This window comes from Bufo bufo, chromosome 6, assembly GCF_905171765.1.
Source record: "Bufo bufo chromosome 6, aBufBuf1.1, whole genome shotgun sequence".
NCBI lineage: Eukaryota > Metazoa > Chordata > Amphibia > Anura > Bufonidae > Bufo > Bufo bufo.
The window spans coordinates 33496461-33517926 of NC_053394.1; positions in this window are offsets into that span (position 1 = coordinate 33496461).

The window sequence follows — 21466 nt, forward strand, 5'->3', positions numbered from 1 at the left end:
CCCTTATGTATGAGGCCTAAAGGGGTAAGTGGGAGAGGCTAAGCATTCAGAAAGAGCTATATATAAAAAAAATGGATTATGCACATCTCTGATTCTATGGCCAAGAATGAATCCTTTTATTTCTTGAGACATGCCGTACGTTCATGAATTTGCATTGTATTTTTATGTTGATTTCATTTTATTTATTCATTTATTTTACTGAATTTAATCATATCATTTTAGTTACTATTTTTATCGTCTATAATAATGTTGTTTATTCATTCATGTGTTCATTTCTTTATTTGCAATATTTATTACCGTACATTTTATTTTTAATAGTTTTTATTTAATTTTCATTTGAAACCATTTCATCGCTTGTAGATTGTAAGCCCTCACGGGCAGGGCCCTCTCTCCTTCTGTACCAGTTTGTAACTCGTCTTGTTCATGCTTAGTGCAATTGTCTGTATTATGTATGCGCACCCCTTATCATATGTACAGCGCTATGGAACGAATGGCGCTTTAATAATAAATAATAATAAGATCGTTCCTTCATCTCTAATGTTTTGAGATTATTATTATTTTTTTGTTTTTACGTTGTTGTATGCCATTTTCATATTCCCTTTTTGTTTGATTTTTTTATTTCACTTTTCACAATTATTATTTGTTTAGGGTGGCTGATACATTTTACCAGACATTTCTCAAACTTTTTTTATTTCTTGAAGTTTGAAATTAACTACAAATATGTCATTTTCTTCTCTTTTTGTGCATTTTTGGTTCAATGCCCCTGTGCTCTAGTTTTTTTAAAGGTGTTTATTTCATAGGCTTCTATAGAAGCAAAAAAACAAAAACACAAAAAAGTATCCGTGGATGAAGCCTTAGGCCCCTTTCACACGGGCGAGATTTCCGCGAGGGTGTAATGCGTGAGTTGAACGCATTGCACCCGCACTGAATCCGGACCCATTCATTTCTATGGGGCTGTGCACATGAGCAGTGATTTTTCACGCATCACTTGTGCATTGCGGGAAAATTGCAGCATGCTCTATTTTGTGTGTTTTTTACGCAACGCAGGCCCCATAGAAGTGAATGGGGCTGCGTGAAAATCGCAAGCATCCGCAAGCAAGTGCGGATGCGGTGCGATTTTCACGCACGGTTGTTAGGAGACGATCGGGATGGAGACCCGATCATTATTATTTTCCCTTATAACATGGTTATAAGGGAAAATAATAGCATTCTGAATACAGAATACATAGTACAATAGCGCTGGAGGGGTTAAAAAATAAATAAAAATAAATTAACTCACCTTAATCCACTTGTTCCCGCAGCCCGCATCTCTTCTGCCTTTGATGACGTCACTGCGCTCATCACATGGTCCATCACATGATCTTTTACCATGGTGATGGATCATGTGATGGACCATGTGATGAACGCAGTGACGTCATCAAAGGTCCTATTCCTCACAGATGAAGACAGAAGAGATACCGGCTGCGCGAGCAAGTGGATTAAGGTGAGTTAAATTTTTTTTTTTTTTTTAACCCCTCCAGCCCTATTGTACTATGCATTCTGTATTCAGAATGCTATTATTTCCCCTTATAACCATGTTCCGCAAAACAATAGAACATGTCCTATTATTGTCCACATTACAGACAAGGATAGGACTGTTAGGGGCCAGCTTTTCCGTTCCACAAAATACGGAATGCACACAGATGTCATCTATATTTCTTGCGGATACGTTTATTGCGGACTTCAAAATACGTACAGTCATGTGCATGAGCCCTTATCCCTTTTTTAAACTTTCTTCTCACTCTTCTCGCTCTTCGTTAGCATCTTATTGCTTCCACCTCCACATCCTCCCCACAGTGTTGCCATAGCTGTTTATTTTCCCATCGTGAGAACTGTAAGAAAGTGAATGAGGTTATTTTAGACTTTTAACCTAGACCTCATGATGCTTTTAATATAATGTAATGCAAACCATGCTTGGTTATATTTGGTTATCTTTTATGCTTCCATATTAAACACATCTGGAATATAAATATATAAATATAATACACAAAATATATAGATAACAATTCCAGAAAACAAAACATACAAAAGGTAAAAAAACATGAGAAACATAGTTTTTGTATTTCTGCGGTTGCTAAGTAGCTTTAGACACAGCTCAGGGAGGTGTTTGGCAGGAACACATGGCAGCCAACAGGAATCCGGGGCTCAAATCTGATAAAAATCTAATTAAAGACATGTGCTCCATATCTTTAGACTGTATGATAAGCAGATCACTGGGTCAGAATGGAAGGGGCGTGATTACTTCTGCAATGCACAGGATGGGAAGTTTTGTATCTTGCAGGTTAATATTACATGTTAATGAATGGTTTGTTTCCTGACCAGCAGGGACCATGGATTGTGTGACATAAAAATAATACGTTCAGTGTGCCGCAGTCGTCCTTACCCACCAGATGGTCACAGTTCAGTCTTGTAGACATGTCTATCACATGCAGAGGGAAGAGGGTAGCCAATACCATAGCTGGCCAGGGCATTATATGGCACATGTTACTTTTTTATTGATATTAGGTGAGGTTTATATTGTGCTAGCCTCAGATACCATTGGTACAGCCTGCAAGGCCATAATTACAGCCACAGATGTCCCCTAACATAGTATGCCAGCTCAAACTGCCCCCAAAATAATTTTCCAACCATAGCTGCCCCCAAAAGTAATATTGTAGATGAGAAGTCAGCAAATTTCGTGCTGCACCAAGTGTGTTAATAAAATTGTATTAAAATAATAATATAAGTAGAGTGTCTGTGGATCACGCCAGCTGGACAATATGGAGCAGGTGCTCTTGGTCTGAGTGGCCCACCCAGCCACACAAAGGGTAATAGAAAATTGTAAAAGGTAGACCAGGCACTCTATATATGTAGCCAATAAATGAGATATTTATTTGATAAATTGTAGTTTGTTACTAAAAGCATAAAATAACAGCATAAAATAGCATAAAACAATGACACAGTATGCAACAATAGTATAGCAGCAATATTATTTAGCAGCAAAGTGTCAGCAGCCAATATAACGTTAGCAGCCGCAAAAAAAGTCTAGCAGAGGAAATAGTAATTGAAATCCATCCACATGAGTCGCAATTGCGAATCAGATATTCCTTTACAACCGCAGTGGTATAATGTCAAAGTCTTTCTTTCAAATGAATTGTCCAAGTAACGGGTCAATGTCCGTATTAATATAATTACTCTCCTGGTTAGTTTACGGTATAGCGGGAAAGGCTAGAGGGTACAATGTAAAAAGCAGAGTGGCGTCCCACTCGGTTGTATTCGCTTATTCAATGTTACCTTACTCTTGCTCAATTCCCGTCTCCGAATACCGACTTGTTACTCTCAGCTCACTCTGTATCCAGTATCGCCAGCGAATTCACAATCTACACAACCTTGAACCCAAACCTGAACATTGCGCGTGCAATGTGTTTTGCATGCGCGTGATAAAAAACTGACTGTGGTACCCAGACCCGAACTTCTTCACAGGGGGGATTCTCTGCCAGCATGCCGGTGCAAGGTATAGTCCATACGCGTTTCGGGGACGTGTCCCCTTCTTCAGTGGTAACCTTGTTCTGTTTCCCCTCTTCATTTTATACTCCTAATTAGGGTAAGTAACAAAACCTGTACCAGAGTCGTAATGGTTCTCAGGTAAATGTAAGACCCGGATTTCTATGATGTAGTTTCCATGTATTTCTTTGTGCAGTTTTTATGCGGTTTTTATTCTAGGGTTACGTTATCTTCTTAACTTCCACTGCTGCATATATAGAATGCTAGACATCTTATTTGCTAAATGTATATATATTTAATTTGGCTATAGTGAATGTTAGCATAAATATTAATATATTAGCATAAACATTTATAATAGACATTTATATAATTAAAAATATAATTCCGCAATTATTTGGTCCGGACAGCTAGGACAATTGTGACATAATCCTATTTATTCTATAAATATATAGTGTGGTAATTATTCGAAATAAAAATTGCTGTGCTCAGTATAAAACGGAGTCTGCTTATATAGAACCTACCAGTGGCCATTTGGCTCCAGGAGAAGTATATGGTGGGTTCAGCATGCATGTTGGTACTTGCATCCCTGGATCCGATGAAAGCTGTAACGGCACCGGACGGGGTTAAAAGCAGAGTGTGCTTGGCGTGCATGCTGACCTGCATTCCCTGGACTTTGTGTGGCTATCATGGCCCATGAACGGGTAGGAACTAGTGTTAGGGACCACTCCATAGAGGCGACCTTGACGTGGTGAGTGGCTTATTACGCTTTGGCCAAAATGTACACCAATGCCTCATTCAACATCCAGCTTGGAGGCAGGGCAGAGTGCTGGTTGCAGAGTGCTATTGCATTTGTTTTTGCGTTTGTATCTGTATTTCGCCATAGCGACGTGCACCTGCAAACAGGGTTGTGCTGACTGAATCCCCCACATTTAAAACTAAGATTTTGTTTGTCAAACTGCAGAGACGAGAAATGGCTGAAAAATGGTGGTCTGGTCTGAAAGGAGAAGATGAGGAAAGAGAACATTACATGGATGTAAGAGGTATGTGGCACTGTATTACCCTGTATGTAGGGGTGGATGGAGGGGTTAGTAGTACAGTACTATCTGCACATTGTAAAAAAAAAAGTAATCTGCAAAATACTATATATTTGTGTCAGAAGTTGTGCTTTTTTAATTTTTAGAATAATGATACAGCCATTTTATTTGATACTTTTGTGCTGATTCTTTTTTTCTCTATATTAAGAGACACTATAGTCACCAGAACCACAACAGCTAAACATAGTAGTTCTGGTGTCTGTAACATGTCTCTGCAAGCTTTTTATTGTAAACACTGCCTTTTCAGAAAAAAAGGCAGTATTTACATTACTGCCAAGGAACACGTCTAGTGGACACTCATTATTAAAGTTTACTACTCTACGAGGTGTGTGGATTTTTTTTTTTGAGTGTGTGTGTTGTGGTGGAGGGCGTAAATTGCATGCTAGGGTGTGGGAAGGCGGGATCCAGGTGGCCAAAGTAAATTCTTGCCCAGGGTCCAATCAATATTAAAGACGGCCCTGGCCGCCGCAACACGGCACCTGCAGATGGTAAGACCCAGCCTCCCAACAACACCCCTGCTGTCAGGCTAAGCCCCCGAGGCACTGGGCCTGACCAACTCCCACACCAGCAACATCCACCATGCAGCATCACACAATGTGAACAGGTCTCAAAAGCTCACATCTCCATGTGGTCTCAGCTCACATCTCCATGTGGTCTCAGCTCACATCTCCATGTGGTCTCAGCTCACATCTCCATGTGGTCTCAGCTCACATCTCCATGTGGTCTCAGCTCACATCTCCATGTGGTCTCAGCTCACATCTCCATGTGGTCTCAGCTCACATCTCCATGTGGTCTCAGTTCACATCTCCATGTGGTCTCAGTTCACATCTCCATGTGGTCTCAGCTCACATCTCCATGTGGTCTCAGCTCACATCTCCATGTGGTCTCAGCTCACATCTCCATGTGGTCTCAGCTCACAATTTCATGTGGTCTCAGCTTACATCTCCATGTGGTCTCAGCTCACATCTCCATGTGGTCTCAGCTCACATCTCCATGTAGTCTCAGCTCACATCTCCATGTGGTTTAATAACCCTTTGGCATGGTGCAGCGCTGCATGGTTGCTATTGCTGCTGTGGTGCTGTGTCTGTGCCTAGGGGGCTTACCCTGACATCAAGGGTGCTTTTGGGTTGCTGGGAGGGTGCTGTCTGAGGGTGCTGTGTTTGAGCGGTGGTGGTTGCCACGTGGCACAGCGCCAAGTTAGAGTAGGGACCCACTCGAAAGAGGCCATGAGTGGGCCTATGCATTTTGATTAAAAACTAAGCATACAAATGCCTCACATACAGTTCACAAATGATGCTGAGAAGCAACAGATCAATGTATAGTATGTGGATGTGCGATCCATGTTCTTCTCCTTTTTTTGCATGTTTCAAAATAATATGCCAGCCACAGATGTTCCCATATTAATATGCCAGCTACAGATGCCCTAAAATAACACCAGTACAGGCGTCCGACCTATGCAGGAGTCAGTGGCGTACATAGAGAAGTAAGGGCTCCATAGCAAGGATCAAACCAGGCCCCCCACACAGGACAGAAGGGTTTCCACCTAAACCTTTTTCATCGACCCGTGGGCCATTTTTTTCACTGCCTTATTTGCTAAAACTTGCTCCTTTAGATCAGGGGTCAGCAACCTCCAGCGCTCCAGGTGTTTGTGAAACTACATCTCCCATCATGCACACTTGCTTGGCTGTTCTCTAAACTCCCACACAAATGGAAGGAGCATGCTGGGAGTTGTAGTTTCACAACAGCTGGAGTGCCAAAAGTTGCTGATCCCTGGTTTAGATGGTATAGTCCAGACTATGTTTTCACCCACAGTAGAAGAGATGATCCCAACTCGGCCCCCTCTTGCCCTGGGCCCCATAGCAGTTGCATGGTCTGCCTCTATGGTAGTTGCGCCCCTTGCAGGAGTGTATATTCTTGATGCCACACCATGCTCCTATGCAACTTATTATTAGATTCCAACTGTGGTGGATGCCCTAGGGCTCATGACTGTCACCCTTCATAGCTGAGACTTTATAGATGCCAGATCCATTTGAGACAGTGGTAATTTGGCCACATTCTAGGGTAGTAACTGTAAGGAGTTCATATGTTACTGCCATAATGCAGGATAAAATGTGGCTGCACAGCTGGACCTTAGTCATGGGTGGGAGTGCCGAGACACCTTAACCCTCCAGCTAAGAAGCGCCAGAAAGATGCCGTTCAGGCAGCCTGTCCTACTAGAGCAATCAGAACCGAATCTTTGCCCCGGGAGAAAGAACGTTTTGCTGTTTTCCACAGACCTGACCTTTACAAAATGTATTACAGGGATCCTCGGTCCTGATGAGTTGAGCAGAGCCTGCTGGGTGCAGCCTAGAAAATAGACCTATTAATATCCAGGACCAAAGTAATTACATTCTGTGTGAATGGGGAGAGCAGTAATTCCTCGGCTGGAGAAAAGCATGAAGCAGCTTTGATTTCAGCCTATATCTGAGGTTCTCTTGGAGGAAATGCTTTGATCACTTGACAACATGGTAATAGCATTTTCAGCCCTCCATGGCTTATAATAAAGTTGTCTGGGTGCACATGCTATGCTATTATTACATTTACAAATGTACAGTGACCAAGTACAGAAAAATTCATCATAAAATATCCTCGCCATAGTATTTATATACAGAGGAGACAGATGCAGCAAAGCTGAATTTTTCCTTAATGCGGTTGCCCAGAAATAATATTCTACAGCTTTAAAACCAGCACCTGGATCTGGATACTTTTGTAATTGCATGTAATTAAAAATGTATTATACCTGCTGAGTTATTTGCTGAAATCTATCTGCATAGCGCCACCTGCTGTTTGCTCTTTTTTTAATTTCTCTGTCCTGCTCACTGAGATGGAAGCACATGCTCAGTACCATCCTTCAACTGCCAGTAGCTACAGCAGGAGAAGAAAGAAGTGGGGGACAAAAGAGACCCCCGCCCGAAAAAAAAAAGAGTGTTAATCACAGACTTTCAAAGGGAGAGTCTTTGAAAAACTACCAGGTGCCAACAAAGGGAGATGTATTAGGACAGAATGGGGACTAGGGTAGTGAGAGGCTGCCTGAGAGCGGCTGTGTCACGATAGGTAGATAAGCGGAGAAATGACCAAACACAGGAAAACAAACAGAACAAATGACTAGGCCCAAAAGCTAGGGAGAAAAGGATCACCTCCTAGCGATCCCTAAAAGTTTTCCCTAAACTGCTGTGCCCATGTGCATACCCTAATGGTGGATATGTACATGCCCTCGTGCCTAAACCTATAAACCCTGGGCAAACCCTAAGCTGTAGGGAAAAGAGAAGAGGCAACCTGCTTCTTCAAACCCGGAGGAAGCAAGCGTCTCCCTAGAGGCCTAGATAAAAGACACAATGGAAAATAACAGAGAGGACTTATCTAGAGCAGAGCTGGAGCAGACGATCCACCACACATCCACAGCTCACAGGAAAGAACTATAACCCGCACAGGCCACTGGGGGAAGGAGGGATAAATAGCCTCACTAACAATCAAACCCAGTACACCTGAGGGAAGGTGGATCCAGCTCAAACCTAAACCGAAACAAACAGAGAAGTCAGACATGTGCACTCCGTCTGACAGACCTCCGTACATTCGCAGGGCAAGGCGTGACAGGCTGGAACTGCAGTGGAAGGCCACTGCTAGCAGGAATAGCGTATACTTGGAAAAAGAGAAAAAAAGTCCAGCCAGACTCGAGGGCGCCAACCCTGTAACGTGGTGTATGAATAAAAATAATAATAATAATAATAATAAATAATAATAATAAATAGGAGAATATAGACTTTTTTTCTCTTTTTTCCAAGTATACGCTAATAGCTACAGCAGACAGGACACGTCCAGGATTATCTATAGAGGACTGATGATGTCACAGAGTGAAGGCAGGATTATCTATAGATGACTGATGATGTCACAGGGTGAAGGGTTGAATTACTTGGGAGGACAGATGTTACAGAGTAGGACATGTTATATTTTTTTTGCGGGGCCAAGGTATAGAGCAACAGATGCGGACAGCACATGGAGTGCTGTCCGCATCTTTTGCGGCCCCATTAAAGTGAATGGGTCCGCATCCGAGCCGCCAAAACTGTGGCTCGGATGCGGACCAAAACAACGGCCGTGTGCATGAGGTCTAAGACTGATAATGTAACTGTCACTGACACGAATGTAAAAAAAAAATAGATAGTCTGCAGGCCTCTGACTTGGAGGCTGGAAGGTTTCAAGATAAGATAAGATGCCTTTATTGTCACTGTACAATACAATGTAATACAATGTACAATACAATGAAATGTATGTAGTATCCTCTTGGCCAACCAAAAGCTTGTGAGGGTTACATGTTCACTCCTTTCAGCTATGCAAATATTTTTTTTTAAACAAAATGCATCTGCAACCCTATGAAAACCAGAGACATATCTACAGGTGGGGGAGCAGGCCCAAATCCCCTTTGGCCACTTAAGAAGAGCACAAAGGAGGGTATTTACTGTGTCACGTCAAGTGCCACCTTACAGTGAATAAAGCCCTGTGTGGAACCTTCTGTTGATGTCCTACCATTGCCACCATAACTATAATAAACCATAATAACCATACCATACACTGCCTAATTACAGTATATGTGCCATATGGTGCCCAAATAACAGTTTGACACATTTCCAAATAATACTTTCATTCATTTGCCTTAATAACAGTGCTAAACAAAGTGCCATCACCGCCATACTGTGCAAAAATAACATACTATACAGGGCCACTCTGTGTCACATAAGTGCCACCATATAGTGCTTATATAATACTAATATACAGTGACCAAATCACAGCTCCATATAACAGTGCTGTGCAATGCCTAAATAATTCTGCTATATTATACAGTATGGTCATCGGTAGAGATGAGCAAATTATGTAAAAGTTAAATTCAGCTGCTTCGTCAAATTTTACAAAAAAATTAGCTTTGTCACAAACCGCATTTCTTTGTAAGCAATGACGGGGAGCAGCGATGGCGCTGCTCCCCGTCATTGTACCCCTCAGATGCTGCGTTCATACATGATCGCGGCATCTGATATAAAAAAAAGAGTGTAAAATAAAAAAACTAAACAAAAATAATATTACTTTGCGTGTGATGGGCCGGCCGGCGCCATCTTGCTTTAAGATCTGGCGCAAAATCTCATGCGGCCCTTGAGGACATCATCATGCTGGCATGGGGATATCATAGGTCAGTGCGCACGTGTGAGATCTTCAAACAAGATGGCGGCGGCTGGCCTGTCGGGAGCAAATGGATGAGGTAAGTATGATTTATTTTTATTTTTTTTACACTATTTCAGGGTAAATTGATTTGCTACCATGAAGCACAAGGAAATTCAGCTGAAATTTACCCTGAAATTCGGATCGAAGCTTTGATTCGCTTATCACTAGTCATCGGTCATCTGTAGATCCCCCTTTAGCAGGGGCGGCTGATGCTTCCTGTGCAACCTGAGGCCACTTATTACTTTTAGGGTGTGAATTATTTTGCAAATGCAAATATAAGTCTTCCTCTCGCCTTGGTTTATATACGACTTCTTAGGCGGATATAAAAATCTGGGTTGCATTGTCCAGAATATGTACCAGACCGCAGCCCAGCCCCGGGGTAAAATAAAGGTTTGTTGGCCGTTAGACTCTCTAATGTGCTGCAATTCACAAATAATTGCCCTTTCTATCCCTGCTTGACCTGGATTTGAATAAGGAGCATCAATGAGTTAATTTCCTCCTTAAGTGAATAAAGCCGGGGTCCAGTGCGTGCCTGAGTGGATGCGCCTTTCCAAGCAGACAGTCCCCTTTTCACATGGGAATGGAACAAATTAGCAAAACATGGGCCCCCAGACTGTGAGGCAGACAAGCATCCAAAGACACAAAATGAGGGGGGACCCGGCATGGGTAATAATAGATCCACAGAATCCCCATTCCAAAGAGTTTTTTTGGAGACGATGGTGGTATAAGCCTTGGGCCGGTGCCATTCTCCCTGAATAAGCAGATTAGCCGGGTGAATAGCGAGGACAAACTGGTATTTAAAGATTATGTCAATTAATGTTCTCTCTTTTCCACAATGGTTCCAGTATTTAACCCATTAGCATCTTTTGAATTCTCTTGAACCGGAATGAGTTGTGACTTACGGATCCATAATCCATTCTGTTATGTGCCTGACACTGTTTCCATTAATCCTTGGTAGATATAGTGGAGAACAACTGGACGCTGGAACATTGTCTCCATTAGAGTTCTCTATTTAAGTCTCTTGAAGAAAAGCAAAAAAGCAAAAAAGAATTCCCTTTAATTCCTTAAAGGGGTCGTCCCATGGTTACATTTCTCTGTTAGTTCACCCAAAACATAACAATGTATCAATTGCATTCTTTTAATAGAAATACATTTGTTATGGCGTCCCCTGGTGGATCCCTTCATAGAATGTCCTCTCCTCTCGATTGTATGTGGTCGCACATGCTCAGTAGATCAGTCCCATTGACGGCATCTTCTTGTACAGAGGCAGCCGGACAATTCCCGCTTTGTACAGGCAGCCAAATGAGGAGCATTAGAATAGTTCCTTCTCACCACCATTGGATACATTAAGTGGACATTCTGAGAAGAAATAAAAAACAGCAGGGGGCGCCATAACTAGCATGCCAGACGGTATCTAGACACAGGAGCACTTTTTTTCATAAATAATTTCATTAACAAAATTGCTATGTTTCATGAGATCTAACAGAGTAAGGCCACAAAAAACGGATCCGCAAAAAATACCGTTCGTGTGCATTCCGTATTTTGCGGAATGGAACAGCTGGTCCCTGATAGAACAGTCCTATCCTTGTCCGTAATGCGGACAATAATAGGACATCTTCTATGTTTTTGCGGTTTGGACACACGGTCATACGGAAACAGAATGCACAGGGAGTAACTTCCGTTTTTTTGCGGACCCATTGCAATGAATGGTTCCACATATGGTCCGCAAAAAAAATGGAACGGACACGGAAAGAAAATACGTTTGTGTGCACGAGCCCTTAGACATAGCGGCAAGAGGCTGTACATGGCAAATCAAAGTGTGAAGAGCGAAGAAAGAATCCAAGAGGGGGAGATCACATAGGCTGTAGATAGGGAGGAAAGCACACAAGACGGTTTTAGGGTGAAGGCAGCAGTATCCTGAACACACAGGTCCAGCATGTTTTACCAGGATGGACAAGTCCACATGAGAAAAGGTGGTCTGAAAATAAATGAAGGAATGAAGATTGCAGCCTAAGGCTCCATTCAGACGTCCGCACTTTGGGTCCAGATCCATTCCCCATAATTGCGGACCCATTCATTTTCAATGGGGACGGAGAACATGTGGACAGCATCCGCATCCGCATTTCTGGTCCGCGGCCCCGAAATTCCCGTCCGCGATTCCGCAAAAAAATAGAGCATGTGCTATTCTTGTCCGCAGCTGCAGACAAGAATAGACCTTTCTATTTGAGTGCCGGCTGGGTGTTTTGTGGATCCTCAATTTGCGGATCTGCAAAACACTGCGGACGTGCAACTTTTTAATTCAAAGTAGCCACTAACATGGGGAAAAATCCTTTTTCCCTCCATATCAATGATGCCCATACACTAAGTTAAAAATATTGCCAGTAAAATATGTCAACTTTTCTTCCATCAGACGGCAATAAATTCTTCCAATAAATAAAATATGTACTTGTTTATATTCCATTATGGAAAAAAGCTGACGCTGACAACCAATATAATCACCCGCAGAGGTTGTCACTCACCTTCAGACTACTCGGTGGCAGCCATGCGCGTCCTTGCATTTTTATCATTTGGGAACCTGGGGCAGCTTAGGCAGAGATGTTGGTTGTCAGCAAAATTTGAAGTAATGTGAGCCCCACAGAGAGTGCCGGTAAGTGCCCCATAAATAGTACCAGCTGGAGCACCCCCATAAGGAGCTGCCAGAAGGTCATTGAGGTTCACCTGATCATTTTTGGAGCAGTTTCTGCTGCGATCATCTTGTAATCCTGGTGTAGATGTTCATAATGTAAAGATAGAAGCCCTGATGACGACATGAAGCTTATAAGAGCGGAGTCACCGGTCCTCTCTACATCTTCAAGGAGACTTGTTGCTCTGTGTCGGCTGATTTATGTTAATTGAACCTAATTGGACACTTGACTGTTTTGTTTCATTCTTTTGCTGCCTTGTAATAGTATCTGACGTGTAGCAGACATTAGAGTCCTGGTTACGTTCCTCCATTGGTTTGTATTTTGGAGAACGATGTCACTTTAAGGCCTCTTTCACACGACCGTATGGCTTTTTCAGTGTTTTCTGGTCCGTTTTTCACGGATCCGTTGTTCCGTTTTTTTTGTTGTCTTCGTTGTATTTCCATTTCCGTTCCTTTTTTCCGTATGACATATACAGTATACAGTATTTACATAGAAAAAATTGGTCTGGGCATAAAATTTTCAATAGATGGTTCTGCAAAAAAACGGAACGGATGCGGAAGGCATACGGAGTACATTTCGTATGTGTTCCTTTTTTTGCGGACCCATTGACTTGAATGGAGCCACGGAACGTGATTTGCGGGCAATAATAGGACATGTGCTATCTTTCAACGGAACGGAAAAACGGAAATACAGAGTACATGCATACGGAGCACATTCTGTATTTTTTTTTTCCGGAACCATTGAAATGAATGGTTCTGTATTCCGTATACGGAACTCAAAAAATGGCCCGTGTGAAGGAGGCCTAAGGCAGCGAGCATAGAGTTATTTGCCTGGTATTTCTTCATGCTAAGGTCTGCAATATCCGGGCACCGGCCGTGTTTGCACCGTATCACAGATGCGGACCCAATCACTTGAATGGGTCCGCGATTCGGAAGGTCCGGTGCGGAACGGAGGCACAGAACCCCAAGGAAGCACTACGGAGTGCTTCGGTGGGGTTTCTCTGCATGCCTTCGTGCGCTACTTTTTTGCTGTGCGGATGGATCATGGACCCATTCTAGTTAAATGGGTCTGGATGTGTCCGTGCATTGGGGACCGCAATTTGCTGAGCCGTGTGAATGAGCCCTAAATGTGCTAAGTATCACATGCACACACTAGGAACTTACCTTTTATGCAGGGGCGTAACTAGAAAAGGCACATTTTTGAAATGGCGATTCCCCTAGCCATAAATCCTGCTGTGAAATATGACCAAAATGTACAAGTCCTAAGTGTATTTATATGTATATTTTTATTGATATTTTATATAGTTTATTGTATCTGTTGATTTGTATATTTAGAAAGATGAGTTCCACATTAGTTAGGCTACTTTCACGCCTTGCTTTTTTAATGGCGTTTTATCCAGCATTTTTTATTAATTTTTTTGCAGTAAAAACACCAGCTCCAGATATTAGCTGAAGGTCTATAGGAAATATGAGAAGCCGGGCACACAAGTGTTTATTCTTGGTGTTTTTATTCATTAGGTGCCATTTTTATTTCTTTTTTTCTGCCTTCTTTTTAAAAACACAGCACGCTGGAGCTCTTGGAAGTTTTCAAGTGCTTTGACATTCATCTTTCCATAGGGGAAAATCGCCATGAAGAAAACGCTAGTGGTCAAACTGTGCAAAAAACACCCCTCAGATGCCACGTTCAGCACTGATTGCAGCATTACAGTCACATTGAAGTTTTTCAAGGGCTAAAAGTAAAAAAATACATACTTCATCCATTTGCTCGAGGAGAGGCTGTCGCGGCCATCTCGATTGAAGAAAATTGTGCCAAATCTCTCACGCTGTGACATGATGACATCACCACGTCATTACACTGGCCGGGCGCGGTGATGTCATTACTTTTGATGTCACTGAGTCTGGCCAGCGTGACGTCACACGTCAGTGCGTGCGAGATTTAGCCCATTTTCTTCAATCGAGATGGCCGCGACAGCCTCTCCGTAGGCAAATGGATGAGGTATGTTTTTTGTTTGTTTTTTACCACTATTTCAGGAAAAATGGATTAGTTACCACAAAGCGCAAGGAAATCCGGCTTCATGGCGAATCAAATTTTTCCTGAATTTTTCTTCGATTCGCTCAACACTACTGCTGAGCTATGCTCTAGATAGCCCAAGAGGCACATTTCTCTATAGATTCAGTGTGTCTTACTCCACTGGACTTTTGTCTTTTTCAGGCCGAAATCCACGCAGAACTGACGCAGAATTCCCCTTCCACTGTTTTCAATGGGAATACGTGTTGCATTAAGAGAGCACACGTCTCTTTATAATCTAGTTTCTGGACAGAATTTGTGCTGAAACCGCATTGAAGTTTTAATATATGCAAATGAGCCTCTATTAGCAACGGGGGCGTTACCATTACACTTAGAGGCTCAGCTCTCTCTGCAACTGCCACACCCTCTGCACTTTGATTGAAAGGGCCAGGTATGATGACTGGAGATGGGCGAAGTATTCATAAATTCGATTTGGCTGCTTTGCCGAATTTTACAAAAAAAATCGCTACGTGAAAAATTACTTCGTCATGAAGCGCATTTCTTTGTAAGTAGCGAGTGCAGTGAGAGGGAGCGGCCCCGTCATTGTACCCCTCAGATGCCTCTGACAGTAAACTAATAACAGTGAAAATTAAAAAAATTAAAATAAAATCATACTTACCTCATTCATTTGCTCGCGATGGCCCGGCCGCCGCCATCTTGATTGAAGATCTGGCATGAAATTTCACTTGGCCCGTGATCGTCCGGCGTGGTGACGTCATACATCACCACGCACGGGATTTCTTACGAGATCTTCAAGCAAGACGGAGGCGGCCGACCCATAGAAAGTAATTGTAGGAGGTAAGTATGATTTTTATTTTATTTTTTTACATTATTTCAGGAAAAATTGATTTGCTACCACAAATCACAAGGAAATTCGGTTTCGCGGCAAATGGAATTTTCCCTGAAATCCAGATCAAAGTCCACGCTCAACACTAATGAGGACATTTTCACTGCCTGGTCCTGTCAATCAAAGTGCAGAGGGAACCTCAGTTGCAGAGAGAGCAGAGCCTCTAGGTGTAATGGTAACGCCCCCGTTGCTCCTAGAGGCTTATTTGCATATATCAAAACATAATTTTTCTCAGCAATGCGGGCACATATGAACATGGGACCAACACAGATCCATTCAGCTGCCAAGTGCACATGTAACAGGTCAGCCGGTGTCATAGGGACAAAACTGCTGACAGATGCCTTTTATATGGGGCAAATGGGCAGTCGGATCCATCGAATTCTAATTACACATCCATGGCAGAAATCCAAGGGCAGTCTTTGATTTTTGAAAATGCACATCAGATTGTCCCAACTTGTAATTTATACCTCGTCAACAGACCTTAAGGCTACTTTCACATTTGCGGCAGAGAATTGTAGTTTTGTTTTTTATTACGAGCCCGTTAAGTGTAACATTGTATGAAGCTGTTGGGTTCTGATCGCTAATGTACGTTTATGATGCAGAAGGAAGTCCTATCTTCCACCTGGCGGAGATGTTCGGCGATCCGTGCCGCGGGTCATTGAGTCACGCCTCCCACCAGCCATGTCCCAGGCAAGGATGACGATGACTTGCGCTACGGCGCTAATTAACTTTTCAATGTTTACACCGCGGAGAGGAGTCATCGACTGGTCAGCGAAATATCCGACGGCTCGGAGGAAACCCAGAATAAAATGACTGACGATCCCGCGCGTATCGTCTGCACAGATTACAGATGGCAAAATATGTTGAGACATGAAATCCCGGGAAGTCATTAAGCGATGGTTCCCATCTGCTGCAGACATTTCGGGGCGGACGACATACGAAGAGACTCATGTACTTATAGGGAGGCGTCTATTAAACATTACATGGAGGAAAAACAAAGGTTTGGCTCCTCTATTAATCCTGCGAGTTGCTGTTTTCCCTTCATATCTTGTTCTGCTCTTTCTCAGCTCCAGTCATTGTCTAATGGCTCCTCTTTACAACGCCAAGACAAATACGAATCTACGGACCGAGTGCGATATTTTTAACATAAAGTTTTTATATATGTGGAGACTTTACACGGAAATGATGTAGATTTAAAGGGAGTTAGTCCCCAGGAAATTCCCAGATAAACCTTGTAGGGCTGGCTCTGCTGAATGTAATGAGACCTTTCGCTTAGTGATCCGTTGCTTTATTCTGGAGAAAAAGGACTTTGCCACTGAGCAGTTAAGTGCACAGAGGGCGGGCCCAAAACATTCAAGTGCACCTTGCTCCTCCTGCTTGCCGTGTCAGCCCTCTCCATTTTGATTGACAAGGCCAGGTTCCTGCATAGTCCTCTAGCCAGACCCTGTCAATCAAGAATGACCACTGGAAAAAAGGGTCAGCTCTGCTGACATGTCTGTATTGTATACCTCATGAAATAATGTTGGAGTGTTACCACTGACGTATGATACAATACTTCATCATGTAGTATAATCAGTGCTAACAGCGTCAGACTGTACAGGGACATATTCCTTTAACAAAAGGGATTAGACCACCTACTTGTAAATTTACTTATTCATTTCCAGGGGGATTAACAGAGGAACCATGCAATGCAGATATATTTTTTTAATTAGTAACAGTTGTTCAAGAATTATTATTTCATGTGGAATGCAAATATATATATATATTCATATATTTATATATGCGACGCACGGCAACGGCCATGGGTCCCTTAAAGCAAATGTTTTTCGTGACGCCAGTTGCAGTGAAGCAACAAGGGCACAGGGCCCCTTTTCAGTGATACTGTGGTAGATGGTACCCAGGTGTAGGAATGCCAGAGTGGTGTAGGGTGGCCTAAATGTCCCGTAATGTTGGTGCATGTGTCTCGGTGCTCCTACCTGGATACGCTGGAACCCAGGCGTTGTCGTCCAAAGCAGAGCAAATAGGGGGAATAATCGAGGGATTTGAAGAAATAAATTTAGTCCAGACTTGTGATGAAGTTCAATAACAGCTTTACTTGAATAAACGTTTCTCCAACAGTTTCAGGCTTTGTCTTGGTTCCTAGCAGGCATTAGCAATAACTCTGGCAGGCAAACAAACTCAACTCTGCTACATCAGTTGCTCTCTGGCTCTGCTGTGCTGACAGGCTGACTGAATAACTTTGCTTTAGCTGTATGCTGCAACTTTTGTCTGTAGTCTGACTCTAGATTTGTCTAGGGAAAACTTTCTCTTCCTGGCTTCAGAGGCTTCAAGCTGTGGCCTCCATATCCATCAGCGCTGAAGGTGCTCTAGCTGGCTTAGACAGGGCTTGGCGTCGGCACATCAAACGGCGATGTGACCAGCCCTTGCTTCCTTCCCCAAGCAGGGGGTAAGCTAAACTGACCTCTAACTGACTAGTCCCCTCATTAGAGGGAGAGTTAGAATGGAAAGAAGGGTTCCATTCTCTCTAACTGTAGCTCTGCCATGCTTGCTGCCACCTTCTGGCGAACCAGGTAAATTACATGAACAATAACAGTTACAAGAAATAAATATGTACAGTGTACAGGACCTGAAAAAAATGAATAAGATCACACAACATTAGTCCATAGGAGACAGTAGTGGGGTGCGGAAGTGGTAATGGCACTCCGGGACATTACATATATACATACCACGCATGTATACACCACACACCACACACATGCACACACTCCCCATATATAACACAAAGACATACACACACCAAACACACATATACATCATACACACACCACACACATCACACATACCCCACATACACAAAACACATACATGCCACAAATGCATACACCACACACATATACACACACCACACAAAGACATACTCCACACACACATACATATACATCATACACACGCACATAAACACAACACTTACATACTACACAAACATACCACATACAAACACAACACACACATGCATCCATATGCTTTTGGAGTGTGGAGGAAAACTGAAGTGCCCAGAAGTCACCCACACAAACACAGGGAGAACATTCGAGCTCCAAGTAGATGTTATCCTTGGTCAAATTCGTACCCAGGACCCCAAAAAACAGACACGTAAGGAGAGCTGACAGCTTCTCTGTAAGAAAACACTCTGCGCTGGAAATATTAATCTTTGCTGAATTTATTTTGGACGCACAACTTATTTTGAGACAAAGCACATCACCGCATATTTTTTATGACTCCTCCATCAAGGCGCAGAGATAAGGATCTGCAGTTATGTAGCTGGAGGACGGCGGCCATGGAAAGGAATTCCGCACGCAGCAGTGAAGACATGGTTCCTGCGGGTTTTTCGTTTTTGGTGGAAGTGATTTATTGTGGCGCAGACAGTCATAAACCATTACTGAGTGTGTAATAAGGGATGATGAATGACAATGGGGGACTGCTGATGTACATAGACTACTTTGTGTCGGGAGCTGCTCGCACCTCTGAAGAAAAACAACAGTTTGATGTCAGAGTTGTCAGGGTCCTCTCCTATTAACATTTATCAGGGCCGCTTGTTAGGCTTGAGTTATTAGTACTTTGACAGGTACGGTGCAATTCTTTTAAGCCCCATTCACATTTCTTGGTAGAGGTATAGCGGGGAGGTTGAGTAGCCATGCCACCTACGTATCATGTTCCAGGTGCTAGAACATTCCCCACAACAGTTGTAATGACCTAGTGTGCCATTACCATTCCTTTTGGCACCTTGCTACTGTTTCCTATGTGCTAATACCTGTCATCTAATGTATTTTATGTCATCTCAGAATAATGTGCATATTTATTCTGTGTAATAGTTATGTTTCATGTAATGTGCCTGGTTACCACAGGGTGGCAGCAACACTTGGCAGTGCTAGTTGTAGCTGGTCAGCTAAGACCTGTCCTAGGTTGCTAATATAGCTTATATGTTTATATAGCTAGACCTGCGAATAACCTTAATACAGTTCCTATGTTTATGTGTTAAAGACAAAAGCAGAGTTATTTACTGTGACATCATGTTTTGGATGTCATATAACTGTTCTATATTTTGTGTTCACAGAAGCAGAAAAAGATAATATGCCTTTAAGATTCTGTGACACAGCAGAAATAACAGAAAGCATAGTGTTAATCTGTTGTTGCTGGGCAGATGTCTAGACCAATCACAGCCAGCTTCTCACACACCAAGAGTTTTCACCGATCACAGCCAGCCTCACACACAGCTTGTCTGGGAATTCCCCCAGCTCCGGCTGCTAGAATCATTATTCACCAGAGACAGGAGCTGAACAAAATAGTCACTGCTCACTGCAAGTGCACTATTAGTTAGACCTCAGATATACCTCTCAGAGAGATCATAAAGTGCTTAAATAACTTAAAGTGAGAGTACAGATACTGAAGAGAGAAATATAGCCACCATTTTATGTTGAATGACAAGACTGAACAGTTGAACCACCATCTTATGCATACCGCCATTTTGTGATATCTTTTCAACACGTGTTTTGTACATGGACTATCTGCTGCGGAGGCGGCAGTGTTATATATGAAGAAAAGTTGAAGTTAATAAAGAAGTTATTTGAAGCATTTTGGTGTGCTCTTTAAACCTACTGTTTCCATAGAACTGTCACGGATGTAGTAGGGGAGAACACCAAAAGACAACAAGAAGGAAGGGAAAAGACACTAGACCTCACCGCTAGGGAAGTAAAAGGGTCACCACCTATAAAACCCTGCTCCTGCCCCTAACTACTATCCATATGGGCACCTCTCGATGGTAGAGATGCCCATACACAGGAACCTAGAAAACCCTGGTGGCCCTCGGATGCCCTAATGGTAATGACAGGGCAGAAACAACCCGCTCCTTCCCTGGTGAAGGAACCAGCGTCTCGCTGAGGCCTAGTAAACAACAAAGGTGGGGGGGAATACAAAATACAACAAGCTGAACACTTAACTTCTGAGGCTGATAGATGACGGATGAACAGGACTTCAACTAGAACCACACTCCAGCTCTTTCAAAAACCAAATGAAGCTATCCAGAGCAAGGAGTGATGGGTAAAGTCAGACTAAATAGGGGGAGGTAAAGGTCTTATGATCCACACCTGAACAGGAGGTGTGGACATACAAGCAACACACAGACAAAGTGAAACCAAAACCAAAAGAGGCTGTCGGGATCACTAATGTGCAGATAATCTTTCAGACCTTCTAAAACCTGTCACCGGTGTGACAAGAACGGCGCTAGAGGAATTACAGAGTAATAGACAGTCTGGTTAGACAAAAAGTCAGAGATATCAAAATTCTTCTAATGCCACAGTGCAAAAGGCATTTCATAGTGCTGCGCCTGCCACACTAGTTGCAGGGAATTGACTGGATTGTCCATTCTCTCTCTAGTTATAATACAGGGATAGCAGACTATGGTATCTAGTGTCTGGTTACTATAATACAGGAGGAGCAGACTCTAGTGTCTTGTATCTGGGTGTTATAATACAGGGATAGCAGACTATGGTATTTTTTTCCTCTTTCTAGTCTACCCTCCTAAGGAAAAAGATGTGTGTAGGTCAGCAGAGCACTGCCTGCTCTGCTGGGCCTGCAGGTCTTGCCTGCAAAGGGCTATATGGTTGCATGTCCCCTCCTTGGTTTGCATTGCCTTCATCCAAGCTAAAGCTAAAGCTTGAGGTACTAAAAGCCAGGACAAGAAGTTCCTAGGATTGCCTACAGTAAGAGACAGACTACTATTGCTAACATAGCAGAGGTGAGAGAGCTACACTAAGGATATAGCAGAGAGGAGTTTGTTTACAGAGAGAGTATTTGCCTGCTAAAAGCTATTGATAACCAAGATAAAGTCTGAAAACTGTATGGATTACCGTTTATGCAAAGTAAAGCAACTGTTCGACCGTTTACCAAGTCTGGACTCAACTTTATTTCGACACCATCCAAGTTATTCATCCCCTTTTTGCACTGCTTCG